Below are 8748 nucleotides of genomic sequence, written 5' to 3'. Positions count from 1 at the left end.
GATATTTTCAGGTTGGTAGTTTTATTGTTCAACATCTTAAATATTTCACTCCACTCTCTAATTGTTTGCATTGTGTCAAACAAAAAGTCCACTATAATGCAATTATTTTAAAAAATATTTTATTTATTTCTTTTAGAGATAGAGAGTGAAAAGGGGTTGGAGCAGAGGGAGAGGGACAACAGACCCTGTGCTCAACCTATAACTTAACTTTTTTTTTTTGAAAAAATGAACGTGACCTGTTGTCTTTATTTAAAAAGTGTTGCTAGCCCTACCTGGGGCTCCTATACAAAAACAAAACACAACTCAAAAACGAGGCCTCTTTCTGAGCAGAGACTTGGGTGGCGACTAGGGCCCAACAAATGAAATGTGTGCCCAGGGGAGGGTGACTGGAAGCCCTCCCCACGCCCCATACTCCTCAGGATGGCCCCGGCCTGTCCCTTTCCCTCCTCCTTGCCAGAAGATGAAGGAGAGGCGGTCGGATCTTCTGAACGCTCCATGGGAGCCATGCACCAATGGGCCGGTTACCAGGCTGGGCCAGTGCTGGCAAGACGCCTCGTACGCCTTGTGCTCCTGTCCTGGTCGCGGATCTTCTTTTCCATCTCAGCATCTGTCAGAGTGTCCAGCAGTGGGCACCACTGGTCAGCATCACCTGTGTTCCGGATGGCAATCTCCACCGTGGGGGGGGGGGGGGGGGCTCTCACTGAAGGTCTAGGTCTTCTGATGCCAGCTCAGCTGGCCCCAGATGCTGTGTGCAGTGGTGGTGACGAACTCCCCGCCCAGCCCCAGCTCTGAGCACAGGTTCAGGGCGGATTTCTCGGGTGAGTTCTCCTTCTCTGACATGTCCCACTCAAACTGGTCCACAGCGAAATGTCCCCCACGTGGATGTTCAGCTTAATAATGACACGTTGGTCTGACTGGTCCTCCAGGATGCTGTCCCTGGGGTAGGACTCTATCTGCAGTCTGATGGCAGAGGCGATGGCTGGGACAAATGCCAGCGGGTTCAAATCCAGATCATCACAGAGGATTCCTGAGAACATCTCAGGAGTCCTCAGCTTCTCATTCATGTTCCTTGTAAAGGCACCTCGCAGCTTCTGGCCATCGATCTCCATGTCCAGCCGGATGGGGACCAGCACCTCAGGCTGGGACGCATTTTCATGGATCACAGCTGGGTCGTGGTCATCAAAGCACAGAGGGAAGGTTCTCTTCTTGTCCCGGCCCATGCAGGTCCTGTTGATGGTCGTGGAGCAGGGCACAGCATCCAGATGGTGGGAGCTGTTGGGCAGGGTGGGCACCCACTGGCTGTTCCTCTTGGCTTTCTGTTCCCCGAGGTAGGTGGGGGGCTCTGTGCTGATGGACACCACCTTGTACTTCTCGTCATTGCCCTCCAGAATCTCTCCCACCTCCGAAGCTTTGAACAGCCTCACGCTGGTGGCCAGGGTTGTGTATCCATGATCATGTGACGATGCAACTATTTTCTTCCTCTCTTCCACAGTGGCTAGTCCAATGTGGGGCTCAATCCCATGTCCCTGAGCTCATGACCCAATCTGAAATCAAGAGTTCAATGATTAACCTGAGCCACCCAGGCACCCCAAGAAGCCCACTATAATTATTATTCTTTGTTCTTCTACATGTGTTTTCCCCCCTCTGATTTCTTTCAATATTTTTTCTATTTCCTTTTGGTTTTCTACAATGTGAATATATGCTTAGGTATAAATGTTTTGGTATTTATGTTCCTCAGAGTTCTCATAGCTTCCTATATCTGTAGTTTTATGTGCCATTTATTTTGGAAAGTTCTCAGCCACTATTATGTCAATTATGTATTTGCCTATTCACAAGATCTTTATATGTCAGAGAAAAAACTGCAAGTCCCTACTAGACACTTAGTCCCATAGTAAATTTACAGTATGCTCATGTCTAGGTCCTCAAGGATTTTGTTTTTTCTCCATTACATTATAACAAAAGAAATCAGTTCTTTAGATCTAACCTTAAGATTAACCTTCAGCACTAAATTAATAGTAGTATTTAAAAGTTCTGTTCAGTTCATTAAGTACTACCGTTTTATGATTAAGCCAAACAGAAATTATTTAACCCTATCTTCATGACAAATTTAAGTTAAATACTTTAGTAAGAACAAAGGGGGAAATATAGTTTGTTTGCAAACCTAACATCTTAGTGTATAAGTTTCCATTATGCTTTATTTTAATCAAATTAATTAAATGATTGAAAGAAATTTTATAAGCAGTTTTAATTATGTTTGCATATCATTGACATCATATTTTCTCTCTTCTTACATAATAAATAGGGACATAATGAATGAAAATCAGTGACTTAACTTGCCTCATAATACTTTTATTGAAGGTAAATCAGAAAACCAGATTGCAGAAACAAATTAACTGGGAAACCTTGTTTTCCCAGCAGCCTGTATCATTAGCATATCTAACAAATTATAATTGGAACAATTTATATACTCATTTTTCTTTATTTTTGATTCAAGGAACTCTGTGAGTAATTTCCTGATTAATGATTCTAACATAAAAAATCAAGGTATATCATTAGAAGATTTATTCATTATTCATATATGCCCAGATCCATTTTTCTTTTTCCTTTACCCTCTCTTCTAAGGGAATGCATTTTGCCATGCCTCACTGATATCTGGATGGACAAGGAAATTTATGCTCAATGTAATTTTATTCATTGTCAAGTCACCTTATCTTCTACATAATACTCCATATAGGCATGTGTCTATTCCTCTTCAGATATGGAATATTTGCATTTAAAATGACCATATGTCCAGTGCCCATTTTATAGCAGAAATAATCAAGAACTGAATTAAAATAATTACTTAAAAAGTAAGAGTCACAATGTTGCCTCTGATTTCAGAATTTCATTGCTTAGGCATCTGCTAAATTAATAGAACCTGTGTACTACTGTCCTTATTCTTAACATAGCATCCTTTCACCTGAACAATTGCTTTCCAAAGATTGCAAAGAGCTAAATTGAACCTAGCTCACTTAAGTGTGCATTTCCTACCACTTAATAATAATAATAAAAATGCACTGGCTTGTATTCAACCATTATCATAAATAGTACAAAAGTTTAAACTTTTTTTTTAAAATTAGAATTTCCACAGAATTAATTTTTACAATGTTTGGGATGAGATGGAAAAATCTCTCTTTATTCCACTCAATTTTGCTGTGAGTTTAAAACTTCTCTAAAAACAAAATCAATTAAAAAATTAAGTATGTGATTCCTAAGAGAGCTAATTATTTAGTACTTATGCCAGAACACTATTTAGAAACCATTAAACCATATTTAAAAGTCCACATTTGTATATAATTTACATTGGGAAACTAGTATAAATCTTCTATAAATCTTCAAAAATGAAGATATCAAGTTTATGAAACTTTATCAGACATTTACATGCATACATGGCCTGTTTCAGATATAATTGTGTATGTCTTAATTTCATTAAGACAACTTGAAAAATATTATTTTACCTTCTGCAAAGTAGTGATTTAATTTACAATCATATTATACTGTGTTTAGGATTATTTTTAGTTTCTGCTAAAAATAAATTTTAAATTTTTTTTAAATTTATTTTTTGTCCATGCATGAAATTTCATGTGATTTTTAAATGAATTAAAAATATAGTGTATATTACCTGTGATAAATCTCATTCTCTTAGAGTAAATAGAGTTTGCATAATGGCTTTTATCTCCACAAATTTTGTGAGAAAAACACTATTTTGAGGTTTTGATGTTCAAAATGTCTTACCTCTTTTGTGAGAAAAACACTATTTTGAGATTTTGATGTTCAAAATACTAAATTCTAGTGAAATCTGATTATAAACATGTAAAACTTTGTTGAGTTGAAATCCATAAGTTAATTACTATATACCTGAAAAAAGGGAATATAGTCTTCCTTATAAATCTGTGTTACGCAAGCTTCAAAGATATTTCTCATAACAGTACCTTATCTTATCTCTAGCCAAAAATGCAATATCTCTGTACATTATTGCCAACAGGTAAGTAAACATGGGGTCATATTCAGTGCATGTACGATGTTCTCAAATGAAAGATGTAGTCTTCCTGAAAGTGCTGCAATACTATTTCTGGAAATCCATACATGCATTGTTAGTTGAACTAGTAGGTAAATAAAAAATGTAAGGATCTGTAAAGAATATTTATACCAAATATTTAATTTGAAAGGGATTTGATAGTTGATGTTTCAAAAGTGACACTGAAATCTTCATAAAATGTCAGAGCTGTGTCAAGTTCTATAACTTCAATACAATTCTTATAACCCATTAAAGAAAAGTTAACAATTTTTATGATAACACATCTTAGAAAGCTCTCCTGATTAGCACTACAGGATGTTCTTTTCCTGTACATATCACCATGCTTCCTATAGCACAACCCTGGTATTCTGATCACTGCTAATCAGACAGTAGTGTGATACCTGACCAAAATACAGCCATCAGGCGATGGCCAATGATATATCATATGGCCTAGTATTGGATCCAAGCCTAGACCAGATATCTATTCTGAATGGTAATGAATAAATCAAATCAGTCTCTCTCTTTTTAACATGACAATTGTAAGAAATATAATTTGAAATAGGGAAAATTTTCATGAAAAGATGAAAGGTACACAGACTGCAATGTGCAACAGCTATGCTTCTATTGAAAATGGGAGGGTCATAAGGCATATGGCAGAGGAGATTTCAGCAGTGGAAATGGCAAAAATAGAAAGAGTGAGTGAGGTAAATAAATCTATAGATTTGATAATAACTGGACTAAGAAAACAGTTAGAATTAATCTTGAGGTGCCAGAACTACTATTATTCTCTTAGACTTTTCCTTATATTATGAAACACCTTCCAGTTTTTATAATTAGCTTTAAAACTGCTAAAGCTATTTAGTATTCTATGTTAACTTACTGATTATAAACATTTAACTGAGTGACCTGTTCTTTGCTAGGCACAGTTGTGAGCATTGGGGATGAAATGATGAGCAGCGTTAAATAAATACTTATTTCATTGAACCTGCAATCCAGTGGGGGAGGCAAAAGGTAAGGAAGTAAATGTATAAATCAATACAACATAGCATATGAAAAATGCTGTGAAGAAAATAAGGTAAATGTAGTTGGGCAAAATTGTGAATTTAGAAAAAACAAAAACAAAAACAAAATATCTCTCCTCATCTCTTTCCCAGTACATGACCTTTATCCCAGTCATTGTAAGAAGTGTCCCTGCTTAGAGTTAAAAATACGGTTCACTGTGGAAGGATTACAAACAAAAATAGAGACAATATTCCATTTCCAACATACTCAATAGAATTTTTCAAGGAACCCATAACCTTCCTCACCCAGATTGTTGCCCTGAAGAAAGATGTTTGAAATTGCTTTAACATCTTCTTTCTTCACCCACAAACTTCTATTAAAGTTCCAGGAGCTAGGTCTATCTGCTACAATCTCCCTCCTGTCTAGAGAAAATAACCTTTTCCCTGTGATAATGGAACCATAATTCCTGCCTTTTATGAGCAGAATAAGTGTCAAATGCCTATCAAATTAAGTAATAATAATAATAATAATAATAATAATAATAATAAACACAACAATAAGATCAACAACAAAAGAAAATCTTCATAAAGCCTACGAGTCATGGAAATGAGAGAAAAGTGAGAGAGAAATGTAAGTTGGGCTTCTGGCCTACTTTTCTCGTCTTTGGGCTTCAGTTCAAGGCAATGCAGTGGTCTGAGACAAGTGAGGAGTAAAATTTAAGATAAAGGATGTCCAATCACCCTTTAGAATTCTGGAAAGACAGCTGCTCTCTGGTTTCCACAGTACCTGCCTATAGTGTCAATATAAGTCAATCTATAACTATACTGGGGTCAGATAAAGTTGACCTTAAGGTTTGTCCCATTCCTGAGGAGGTGGACAAGGAGTTGAGAGCTAATGAGTGTAACATGGGGGTCTCTGCAGCAGGGTAACGTAGGCAAGGTCACTGCAGAAGTCAGGATATGGAAAAGAAAGGGATTTAGCAGCCACAGGACACCCTGTTTGTTGACGCAGTGGGAAAGACTAATGGGCTGAAGAAGAGGAGGGACAATTGCAGATCTCAAACTGAGATGTCAATCAGGCAAGCAGTGACCAGATAGACGAAGGAAGGTTATAGGTGAGTAGGGAATACCAAGCCAAAGAAGCTCCTCTTACCATCTTCTGCAGGTTTATGTGATGCACAGCTCTCCCTCCACATCATACAGGGACACCATCTTATAGAAAGGAGAAAATGGAAGCAAAGCGCGTTTGAAAAAATGAATCCTCTTGTCTGGAGACACTCGGAGCTAATAAAAGGACAACTTGAATATATTGGTTCAAGGATGATTTCAATCCTTAAAATGAACACATTATTTTCATTCAGAAAAAGCATCTTATGATTGGTAATAATGTGGGTTACTGGGCATTTAAAATGTCTTTTATAATACATACTTAATTTTAACCGTTTTATTCTACATTTAACATTTTTTCTACATTCCTTTCTAGTTTCTTTTTTTAATAAGGCTCAAATATAAAATAAGTTCAAGGCTTGCTCTCTTTCCTATTGCCCATTTTAATTTCTTTTAACACTATTATTATTTTATTCTTCTTTGTTTATAACCTTATGTATTTGTAGTTTATTTAAGAAATTTTTATTAATTTCTTTCTGCATAGTACCTGCTAGACTCTGAATACATAAACCACGGTACTTCCTCTCACAAAGCTTATATTCTTTTTTTTTTTTTTTTTTGGCTTGTGTTCTTTATACATATTAGATTATGCAAATGCTTGATTGAACAATTAATTATTAAGATACAAACAATTGTTAACACTTCCTATGCACTTAGTTAAGCACTAATAATATATATATTATTACATTTTTAAATTATTATTAGAACTGATGAAGAAGCCAGGCAAGCTCTTCAAGAAGTTTGCGTGAAGAAATACACGATTCCATAAAACATCAATGGACTAACATGATAAAACATAATTTATCTTATTGCCACTGACATACAAATTTTAGGAATATAATGAGAATCAGATTCTGGGTAGGGAGTTTGTACAGGAAAATAGCAAAAACTTTGTAGCCAAATATCTGTTTTGAAGATCATGAAGTGGGAGTATATAGACATATTAGCTTAATGCCTAAAGTAATTAAAATTTTCAAAGTGAAATTGAGCAGTAAGTAATCTGTAAGAATTTATAACTGAAATTTTCCTTTTAAAAAGTAAGACTTATTGAGGAATAATGTATGTAAAATATATTCCATTTAACTGTACAGTTTTTCAGCTTAAACAAATGTAATATATATTAATATATTAAAATATGCAATATATCCATATACATATTTAATATGCATATACACAATTGTATACACATATATATTACAATTATTATATAGTGTTTTATCTCTCCAAAAATTATCTTGCTCATTTTTTGTTGTCAATTCTATCCCCTCCATCCCTAATCCCTGAAACTGCCAATGTGATTCCTGTGCTTTTATTTTTTCATGTTTTACATTTAATGTTTTTATTTCCATCACACTAGACTTTAAGCAATACAAGGACAAAAATATTTGTCTGTCTTTTTTCACTGATGTATTTCCAGTGTCTAGAACAGTCCTGCCACAAATAAGTTTGCTGAATGAATGAAAAAATGAATGAATGTGGGTGGCCTATCCTGTTTTATACAAGGTGAACAAGAGCAGGTATGAGGATATTGGAGCAGAGACTGAAATAAGTGAGGGCTTGAAATAAGTGGAGTCATGTCCATATCTGGGAGAAGCATCTCTGGGCACGGAGCAGGCCTGGGCCTTGGGAAAACGCCAAGGATCTGATTGTGACTGACATGAAAATGGGACAGATGACAATGGGGAATGAGAGCAGCAGCACATCAGTTGAGATGTTGATTTGCCAGGGTAATAGTATCACCCTCCAGAGTCATTCTAGACATTTGCAGGGTTTTTGTTGTCTTATGGTTAAGCAGTTTTCAATTGTGTGACATGCACCCTAGTCCACAAAGACTTTCCAAGAGTGTACAGGCTTGGAGAGTTTGAAGGCAATGCATTTCCTGAGCTTCAATCCATATGCACCCCTTCCTACAATGCATCTGCCTAGGAACACAACTGCTGCCTCTCTATTCCCACCTCCTCCTTCACAACTGCCCTTCTGGAACCCTTCTCAGTCATCCGGTGATTCCTATGCTTTTAGTTTTGCCTTTATACTCTTTTACATAGCTTTTGACATACCTCCATATTACCTATTATTATAATTATTATTTCTTATTCTTTTATATAAATGTATCATAATTCATACATTCACTGGTTGATAGATACTTGGTGATTATATTTTGGTGATTATAAATATAGTTATGAACCTTCACATAAGGGTCTTTGTGAGAATATATGTCCTTATTTCTCTTAGATATATATCTTGGATTGGCATTTTTTTTTAAAAGATTTTATTTATTTATTCATGCAAGACACACAGAGAGAGGCAGAGACACAGGCAGAGGGAAAAGCAGGCTCCCTGAGGGGAACCTGGTGTGGGACTTGATCACAGGATCCTGGGATCACACCCTGAGTCAAAGGCAGATGCTCCACCGCTGAGCCACCCAGGCATCCCTTGGATCAGGATTGTTGAGTGGTAAATGAATATTTAATTTTATAATTGGCTACATCATTCTGCATTCCTATTAGAAATATATGAAAGTTA

General features: G+C 36.2%; 1 pseudogene; it reads right to left on the bottom strand.

Moving 5' to 3' along the window:
• Window positions 1–214: 214 nt before the first annotated feature.
• Window positions 215–8288, bottom strand: LOC112922452 (SWI/SNF-related matrix-associated actin-dependent regulator of chromatin subfamily B member 1 pseudogene; annotated as a pseudogene).
• Between the last annotated feature and the right edge of the window lie 460 nt (window positions 8289–8748).

The sequence above is a fragment of the Vulpes vulpes genome, chromosome 14, assembly GCF_048418805.1.
Source record: "Vulpes vulpes isolate BD-2025 chromosome 14, VulVul3, whole genome shotgun sequence".
NCBI lineage: Eukaryota > Metazoa > Chordata > Mammalia > Carnivora > Canidae > Vulpes > Vulpes vulpes.
Note: the sequence above shows the minus strand (reverse complement) of the source record. Positions and strands in the feature narration are given on the sequence as shown.